The sequence below is a fragment of the Lepus europaeus genome, chromosome 17, assembly GCF_033115175.1.
Source record: "Lepus europaeus isolate LE1 chromosome 17, mLepTim1.pri, whole genome shotgun sequence".
Classification (NCBI taxonomy): domain Eukaryota; kingdom Metazoa; phylum Chordata; class Mammalia; order Lagomorpha; family Leporidae; genus Lepus; species Lepus europaeus.
The window spans coordinates 66,980,875-66,990,198 of record NC_084843.1 but is presented as its reverse complement, the minus strand read 5'-3'; positions in this window follow the sequence as shown (position 1 = coordinate 66,990,198).

Genomic DNA, 9,324 nt, shown 5'->3' with positions numbered 1-9,324 from the left:
CCCTACCACCCACATGGGAGACCTGGATGAAGCTCCTAGCTCCTGGCTTTTGCCTGGTGCTGCGCTGATAAATGAGTTCCTAAATAAATCTCTAAAAAAAAAAAAAAAAAAAAAAAAAAAGACAGTTATTCTCATTTCAAAAAACTGGTTTCCTTTTCTCCTTTATTTTAAAGATTTATTTACTTATTTCACAGACAGAGTGACAGAGAGAAGAAGAGCCAGAGAGATCTTCCATCCGCTGGTTTACTCCCCATATGGTTGCAACGTCCAGGGCTGGGCCAGGACGAAGCCAGGAGCCTGGAATTCCATCCAAGTCTCTCATGTGAGTGGCAGGGACTCAAGCTCTTGGGCATTAGCAGGGAGTAAAACAGTGGGGACTCAATCAGTGGCAATTGTATGGGAGGCCGGTGTTGCAGACCCTGTGCCACAGCCACACCCGGTTTCTCAGGGACTTGGAAGTGAGGACCTTGGGTGAGTGAGTGTTTTCCTGCCTGGGCTCCACGTTCCTTCCCTGATAAAAGGAGGGAACCGTGCATGTAGCCATCCCCAGATGTGCTCACAGTAAGAGGGAAGCAGGCTATGTGGCACTGAGTTGAGGTCAGCCCCGCAGAGTGGGAAGCATCCTGTGGCCCCTCCCAATCTGGAAGAAGCAGACCTAGGATTAGCATCCCATTTCACAGATACGAAAGCTGAGTCACAGAGCAACTAGGAAGCGAGGGGGTCTGGAAGTAAACGAAGACCGCCCAGACGAGGACAAGCAAAGGTTATTCGTGCCGGCTTGCCCCGACAAGGGAGTCAGCCATGTCCCTCGCCTACAGAAAGCTGTGTAGTGGGAAAGCGGAAGTGTCAGGTGCCTGATTGGAGGTTGCCGGCCTGTGGCAGGGGTGCTGATGAGAAGCCAGGGCCCCCTGTGTGAGAGGCGAGTGGCCGAGGAGGGTGTGTTAGGTCTGAAATTGAAAGCAGGCATGCAGATGAGGGGAGCTGGCCGCTGGGGCCAATGTCTGCTGGGGCTGTGGTCTGGCTTCCTCGCCTGGCTGTAGATAGTGGGCTGGCTCTCAGATTGCAGGTCCGAGTTCTGTTTTTATACACAGAGAGTCTGGCCACTGTCCATTTGTAAATTCAGTTTCCAGAGACCTTCCTAGCCCTGCCCGTGCCCATCCATCTCTTCAAAAGCCCCTGGGTGGCTGGGCTTGCCTGGAAGAGGCGCCCCCTCCTCCAGGGGCACCTGCCCACCCAGGAAAACTGGAAGCACAAGGCCAGTGTTGCATCTGGTGCTGTTTCTCCAGCTGCTGCATCTGTACAAAGAAGCCTTGCTGGGCCGGGCAGCCGCGCCGACACCTGTGAGGCGTTGTTGGAAGGTGACTGGCAGCCTCGGCATAGGATCCTGGCACTGTCACTGCTGCGTGGTGGGGGGAGGCACAAAGGTTGCCAAGCAGCCCCGTTCCTGCCCTCGGGGCATTCTCATCACCTCCAGGAGCATCATGGGGCCCCTGGGTCTATTTGCATCTTATTAGCATATGTGTGCACTGAGGGCCCAGCACCATCCTGCATTTCTGACCGGTTCCTCAGGAGCTGGGTGCCATTTTTTCATTTAGCCATCTACTTATCTGAGATGTAAAGAGAGCTCCCACCTGCTGGTTTACTCCTCAGATGCCCACAACAGCTGGGGCTGGGTCAGGCTGAAGTTGGGAGCCGGGAACTCCATCCAGAGTTCCCCTGTTCAGGGCAGGAAACCAAGAACTTGAGTGATCCCCCCAGGGTGTGCATTAGCAGGGAGCTAGAATTAGGAGCAGAGGCAGAACGTGAACCCAGGCTCTCTGAGACGGGATGCGGGCATCCCAACCACAAAGCCAAGTGTCTGCCCCCAAGAGAAATGATTTTGATAATTTTTTTTTGGGGGGGGGGCTTCCATGGAAATGACATTGCAACCGAGGGCTTACAGGGTGGCAAGGAGCTTGCTTCCTTCTGCTTGGGTTCTTCCAGCTACTCCAGGTCTCCAGTCTCGTGATCACTGCGGGATGTGGGAAAAATGAAGACGCAAGGTCCCTGACTCCAGTGGGCTTGGAGGTAGAGCACAGGGCGGGAAAGACTCGTGAGGGAGGCGGGGCATAGTGACGAAGGGGGAAAGTGACTCAAAGCATAAGCACATCAGGACTTTGGGGAGGGAGGTGAGGGTCAGAGGAGGGTTTCCTGGCTCTAAAGTGGGGGTGGGGAATGTCACGAAGACTGCTAAGTCATTTGCTCTGGCCCTGCCAAGGCAACCACAGAGGGACTCAACATTCACTAAATCTACAGCAGGTTAATTTTTCAGTGGATAATTTGGTGTGGCCCAGAACACACACACACACACAGGCTCTCTACCCCGTCCCTAGAGAACGACAGGTTTGGACAGGCAAAGAGGAGCCAGAAGGCGTGGGCTCCAAAGGAAGTGGGACCCCATATATTGTTGGAGGACAGAGCGGTCCAGTCGCTGGACCAGGAGATGAAGCGGGGAGACAGCACGGCTCGGGCGTCCATCTGAGGGTTATGGGAATGAGTAGCTTAATTGTTATTCCGAATGCTCGCCCCCGTAGAGATGAGAATTCAAAGCAGAGGCATCAAGACAGTGCATACCTGAGAGCGTGAACACACATTCATGCGTGAACGTGGGCAGTCCCGCACGGAGAGACACCCATCCTGAGTGGATCAGAGTGGCCTATGAGCAGAGAGTGTGAGAGGAGGCCACAGAAGGACCCAGAAGCCAAAAAGTACAAGGGCCATTCCCACGCGTAGCAGTCCCCTTTATGGGGTAGGGGTGGTGCCCTAACCGAGTGTACACACAGGGTGCAGTTTGGGTGGGATTTAGTGTGTGTGAGGCCTCTGGGAGCTCCACGGCACCTGCACGTGGAGTTGGACTTCCGTGTGGCCTCCGTGGCGTCGCCTCCTGCCTGGTCCCAGATGAGGAGCAGGTGCACCCTGGGCAGGCGGGTGTACTGGATTGGCAGGTGAGGGGTGGAGTTTCAGTGTAGGGCAAGAGGCAGACATGACCAGGAGCCTCTTCCAGCTGGCCTATTCCTGCCTAATCGTCTAGCCTGTCTCGCCCATGTCAGAGGAGACGCACTTTGTCCTGCAGGCCACCAGGAGCAACATCCTGGGAAGTGACACAGAGCAGTGAGTCTTGCAATATGTGAGGTGTGGTGGGAGGTGAGGCCGGCCCGGATATGGGCTGCTTGGCTGGCGAGGGCTCACCAACAAGGTGGCTCAGACCTTCACTCTAGCTCCGTGGTCATTAAACTGCCAGTCCTCTGGGAGAAGTAGCCAGAAAGATGTTATCCCACAGCATCAGATCCTGTCCAAGTGTGACCTCAAACTGGCTTCTGAAGAAGACACACACCTTAGGAGTGTTTTAGCAGGTGGGAGGGACAACAGATGAGAGCTGGGGCGTGGGCCTGGGGGTTGCAGCTGGATGTTTGTGCAGGGGCCTGAAGGAATGAAAAACTGAGGTTTCGGACTCCAGAGGAGGCATGGGCTCCAGTGGAAAGAACCATGGATTTGGGTGATGGATGGTAATTGGCTTCGGGTTGGGGCTAGCGACTTCTCAGCTCCTCACTTGCAGAGTGAGGTGAGTAGCCTTAGGGCCCAGCTTGGTGCCTGGCACACAGCAGACACTCAATAAATAATTGTTTATTTAGTTGTTAACCATTAGTTAATCCTCCATAAGGCTTAATTGAAGGTTCTCAAAGGCTTTGAATCTCTGATCTCAGAAGTCTGTCTTGTTGCCGGCAGTCTGGGCAAGATTCCCTGCTAGGTACTGGCCACTTCCACAGCTGCTGGTTTTAAATCATAGGTCATCTGTCTCTGGGCCATGCCCGGAATAAGAACAAAAGCAGTCTGGAAGGACAATGTAAATTTATTGACTTATTTGAAAGGCAGAATTACAGAGAGGCAGAGGCAGAGAGAGAGAGAGAGAGAGAGAGAGTCTTCCGTCTGTTGTTTCACTCCCCAGATGGCTGCAACAGCCAGAGCTGGGCTGATCTGAAGCCAGGAGCCTGGAGCTTTTTCCGGGTCTCCCACATGGGTTCAGGGGCCCAAGCGCTTGGGCCATCTTCTACTGCTTTCCCAGGCCACAGCAGAGAGCTGGATCAGAAGTGGAGCAGCCAGGACTTGAACCAGTGTCCATATGGGATGCTGGTGCTGTAGGAGGTGGCTTTACCCTCTATGCCACAGCACCAGCCCCAAAAATAAATAAATCTTAACAACAACAATAACAAAAGGCCAGCTCCTGTGCTCCCATACGCCCACGTGTTCACATTCTCACACATCAGGTCTGTGCTTACAGAGGCACAGAGAGGCAGTCTCCTTCCTGCCCACAGAGCCCTGGCTTTGAACTTGGGGGCGTGTGCTCACACTCTCGCAGGCTGCCTCACGTACTTCCCAAGGGGCTGCACGCTCGGAGCAGAGCTCCAGGATCTGCTTTCTCCAGGGAACAGCTGTTGCTCATCCGTGAGGACAGAAAATCCAGGATCAGAGGCCCCTGGCGCCCGGAGAGAAGGTCGGGCTTCTAGATGTCGGCACTTGAACGCCTCCCCCCAGCCGGTGCTGGGAATAACCTCCCCAAAGCACGGCTCCATGCATCCATGCAGCAGGCGTTTCTGAACGTGGCCCAGGTACCAGGCACTGTGGTGGGTACACTGGCTACAGCAACGCGGAGCTCGCCGTCACTGGGGGCTGTGAGTCCTCCGTGGCGACCATAATGAAAGCTCCACATGGACCCATTTAGTGCTGTGCTGTGCTGTGGGTCGGGGGTGCAGGCTGGCTCCGCAGGCGTCTGCGAAGGTGCAGGTGGTGGCCGGCTGGGATCCTGCTGAGAGGCGCCGAGAACCCACGTCCCGGCTCATCCAGGTGGCTGACGGGGTCCTGTTCCTCGCAGCTGTAGGATGCAGGTCCACGTTTCCTGCCTGACTGAGCTGTGGGCTGCCCCTAGCTCCTAGAACCTCTCTCTGGTCCTCCCACCTGAGCAGCAATGGCTGGTTAGACCCTGCTCACCCTGGGCATCTCTCTCACGTCCCTTCTCCCACCTCTGCCCGAGATGACACTCTGCTTCTGAGAGTTCGTGGGACACGACTGGGCCCCCGTGGGTAACCCAGGGGCCTCTCCCTATGGCAGGTCCACAACCTCAATCACATTGCTAAGTCCCCTTAGCCAGGGCACGGGACGTAGTCACAGGCTCTGGAGACTCCCCTTGGCATCTTTTTTTTTCTTTAAAGATTTATTTATTTATTTGAAAGGCAGTTAGAGAGAGAGAGAGACAGAGACAGAGAGACAGAGAGATCTTCCATCTGCTGGTTCACTCCCCAAATGGCTACAATGGCCAGGGCTGGGCCAGGCCGAAGCCAGGAGCCTCACGCAGTTCTCCCACATGCGTGCAGGGGCCCAAGTACTTGGGCCATCTTCCGCCGCTTTCCCAGGAGCATTAGCAGGGAGCTGGATAAGGCCAGAGCAGCCAGGACACAGGATATCAGGCATACAGGATATCGGGCAGTAAAGGCAGCAGCCTTATCCACCATGCCACAATGTCAGCCCCCGGCCCCTCTTTTTCAAAATTTTCAGTTTTGACTGATCCATAAAAACTGCACACATGTATGGGGTACCACTTGATATTCCCATACACGTGTACACTGTGCAGTATTCATATCGGGGTAGACGTGTCTGTCTCCTTAAGCAGGGAGCGTTCTGTCCACCAGAGATGGCGAAAGACACTGGTAAGTGGAAGGGCAGATACTGACGCACGCTAGTAAAGAGGCGGATGCTGCACTGCACAGGAGCAAACACGCCAAAGCCTCCTGCGAGGCGGCTGGTAAAGCACGCCTGGCTTCCTACGGCGGCCCACTCCCAGGGTGTCAGAGCATCTGGGACGTCCCTTGCTTTGCCTCTGGTGCTGCTCCTCTTCCAGGTACTCACTTTCTCTGTTCTTTTTTTCAAGTCTTAATTTTTTTCTTATTTGAGACAGGGATCTATCTTGCATTTGTGGGTTCCCTCTCTGAATACCCACAACAGCTGGGGCTGGACCAGACTGAAGCCAGGAATCCAGGAGTCAATCCAGGTCTCCCACGTGGGCGGCAGGGACCTGAGTACTTGAGCCATCATCTGCTGCCTCCCAGGGTGTGCAGTAGCAGGAAGCTCGCTCAGAAGCAGAGGAGCTGGCACTGGAACCGGGCAACTCACTGTGGGCTGGGGGTCCCAAATGGCAGCTCAACTGCTGTGCCAAACACCCACTCCCATCTTCCCAGTCTTGGCTGATATTATTTTTAATTCAAGAGGCAAAGAAAGAAGGATAAAGGAGGATGAAAGGAGACAGAAACAAGGAGGTGGGAGGAGAGAGAAAGAGAGAGAGAGAAAGCGTGTGCGAGCTTCCATCTACTCTATTTTTTTAAAAATTTTTGATAGAGTTAGAGAGAGAGAGAGAGAGAGAGAGAGAGAGAGAGAGAAAGGTCTTCCTTCTATTGGTTCACTCCCCAAATGGCCGCTATGGCCGGCACTGCACTGATCCGAAGCCAGGAGCCAGGTGCTTCCTCCTGGTCTCCCATGCGGGTGCAGGGCCCAAGCACTTGGGCCATCCTCCACTGCCTTCCCGGGCTATAGCAGAGAGCTGGACTGGAAGAGGAGCTACCGGAACTAGAACCCCCGGCGCCCATATGGGATGCCAGCGCTGCAGACAGAGGATTAACCAAGTGAGCCAGGGCTCCGGCCCCTCTTCCATCTACTCTAAATGACCACAACAGCTGAGGCTGGAGCCAGGAGCTGGGAACTGAATCCAGGTCTGTCACTCAGGGGCAGAGACTCAGGTAGTTGAGCCAACGCCTGCTGCCTCCAAGGCTTTGCACTGTCAGAAGGCTGGAATTGGGAGCTGGAGCCAGGTCTTGAACCCAGACACTCCAATAGGGAGTGTGGGTGTCAGAGCCAGAGTCTTAACTGGTAGGCCAAATGCCTGACCCTCACTGATATGGTTTTGAAGTATGGTCTCAATATAAACCCCTCTAGTTTATTCATTCACTGGTCTCTTACTAGTGTTTACATTTACAAATAAAAATTTAAATAAAATTTAAATTTAGTCATACATTTACTAATAAAAAAATCTATTGAGCACCTGCCTGACGCAGTGCTAGGGGAAATAGAGCAGAGAACAGGTCTGGCACAAGCTAAATGGGAGTCTTTCAGGCACAGTTTACAACTGTTCGTTCAGGAAGCGCAAACCATCTGTGCAAACCCTGCAGCTCCAGGCCAAGGAACAGTGGCACGCGTCATGGGTTGAGCACTTCCCTGCCACTGTTGTCACCATCCCTTTCCTACATGGCAGGAGACAGGCACAGCAAGGTGTATACCACACTCCCCAGCTAGTGAGCTGCAAAGCCAGCATTTCCACCGCACACTCTAAGGGGCAGAAGTCGCCTGCTCAGGCCCTGAATCGGGAGCTCATCTAAGTACTCTGTATCCAAAGTGAGGCTTCTTCCCAGGTTCAGGTTGAAGACATGGGGAAAGGAAAGTCCAGCAAGGAACCCAGGACACACAGGCAGGGTCAGCATCTGCCTCCAGGGCGTTTCCTGTGTGTGAGGGAGGGAGGATGAGGAGCCCCTTCCAGGAGGGCTGACCGCTGGAGGAGGTGTGAGGACAAGGGAGGCTAAGCGGGAGAGCGCCGTTCCCATGGGCTCAGAAGCTGGACTGCAAACACGTACCCAGGAGTGAGCCGCCAGGGTGCCTGTGAGGGTCCCTGTGTCGGGCAGGGACTCTCCCTGAGGAGGTGGGAGAGGGAAGGGATGTGGGAATGAGCGGACGGAGCCCGTTTTGGACACAGGGGAAGGATGCCTGGGGGATGTAGACCATGTGTGCACACATGTGCAAGTGTGTGCAAAGGCTGAGGGTGCAGGACTGAATCCAGAGCCCGGGAGGGCTCCCATCAAGCAGCAGGGACCCTCTTCTTCCCAGCCCAGGAGGAACATGAAAGGTCACTGAGTTTACAGAGGAATCCTCTGGCCGTGGGAGAAGTGACAGGATGATACTCATATGGGGACATTCACCTTTTTAATTTTTTTTTTTTTTGACAGGCAGAGTGGACAGTGAGAGAGAGACAGAGAGAAAGGTCTTCCTTTTGCCGTTGGTTCATGACCCAAGTGGCTGCTACAGCTGGTGCATTGCGGCTGGCACGCTGTGCCGATCTGAAGCCAGGAGCCAGGTGCTTCCTCCTGGTCTCCCATGCGGGTGCAGGGCCCAAGGACCTGGGCCATCCTCCACTGCACTCCCTGGCCACAGCAGAGAGCTGGCCTGGAAGAGGGGCAACCGGGACAGGATCGGTGCCCCAACCGGGACTAGAACCCGGTGTGCTGGCGCCGCAAGGCGGAGGATTAGCCTAGTGAGCCGCGGCGCCGGCACCTTTTTAATTTTTTTAAAGATTTTTTTTTAAAAAAAATTATGAAGGCAGAGTTAGAGAGTGAGAGATAGAGAAAGAGAGCGAGGTCTCCCACCCACTGGTTCACATCCCAGATGGCTGGGCCAGGCCAAAGCCAGGAGACGGACCTCCAGTCTTCACAGCATTCTCGTCTGTCCTCTGTCCCAATGTCCCAGACGCCAGCCGCTGGATGGGAGCACACCCTAATCGGCTGTGACCTCATCGTAACGTGGTGACGTTACGTCCATGCACAGGTACTGGGAGTTAGGGCTCCGAGCTCTCTTCTTTTGGGGGCTGGTTTACATAATTCAACCTAGTGTAGGGGACAGAGGAGACAGTGTGTGGGAAGGTATCCCGGAATGGGTAAAAAAAAAAAAATGTGCAGAAATATATAGTCATAGGGCCAGCGCTGTGGCACAGCAGGTAAAGCCACCACCTGTGATGCCAGCATCTCATATGGGCACCGGTTCCTGTCCCAGCTGCTCCACTTCCAACCCAGCTCCCTGCTCATGCACCTGAGAAAGCAGAAGGTACTCGAAGTGCTTTGGCCCCTGCACCCATGTGGGAGACCTGGAAGGGGCTCCTGGCTCCTTAAACAAATTAAAAAAAAAAAAAAAAAGAAAAGAAAAATGAAGTGATACCAAGGTGCCCGGTTAAAGGAATCTTAAAGTTGAGTACATTTATAAAGTATCTGCTTCAGAATGTATGCTTTCCATACACCCCAGAGGGACCAGTACCGCAGGGCCTGGCAGCAGGCCGGCCTAGTACACGGCCCCGCACTGCTTCCGAGGAAGCACGCACCCTCCGCACCATGCCCTCAGGGCTGCTGCCCACCACGTCCCAGGTGCCTTTGGCTTCTGGGCTTATGCTCAGTTCTAACCATAAACCAAACCAGCCTCCAA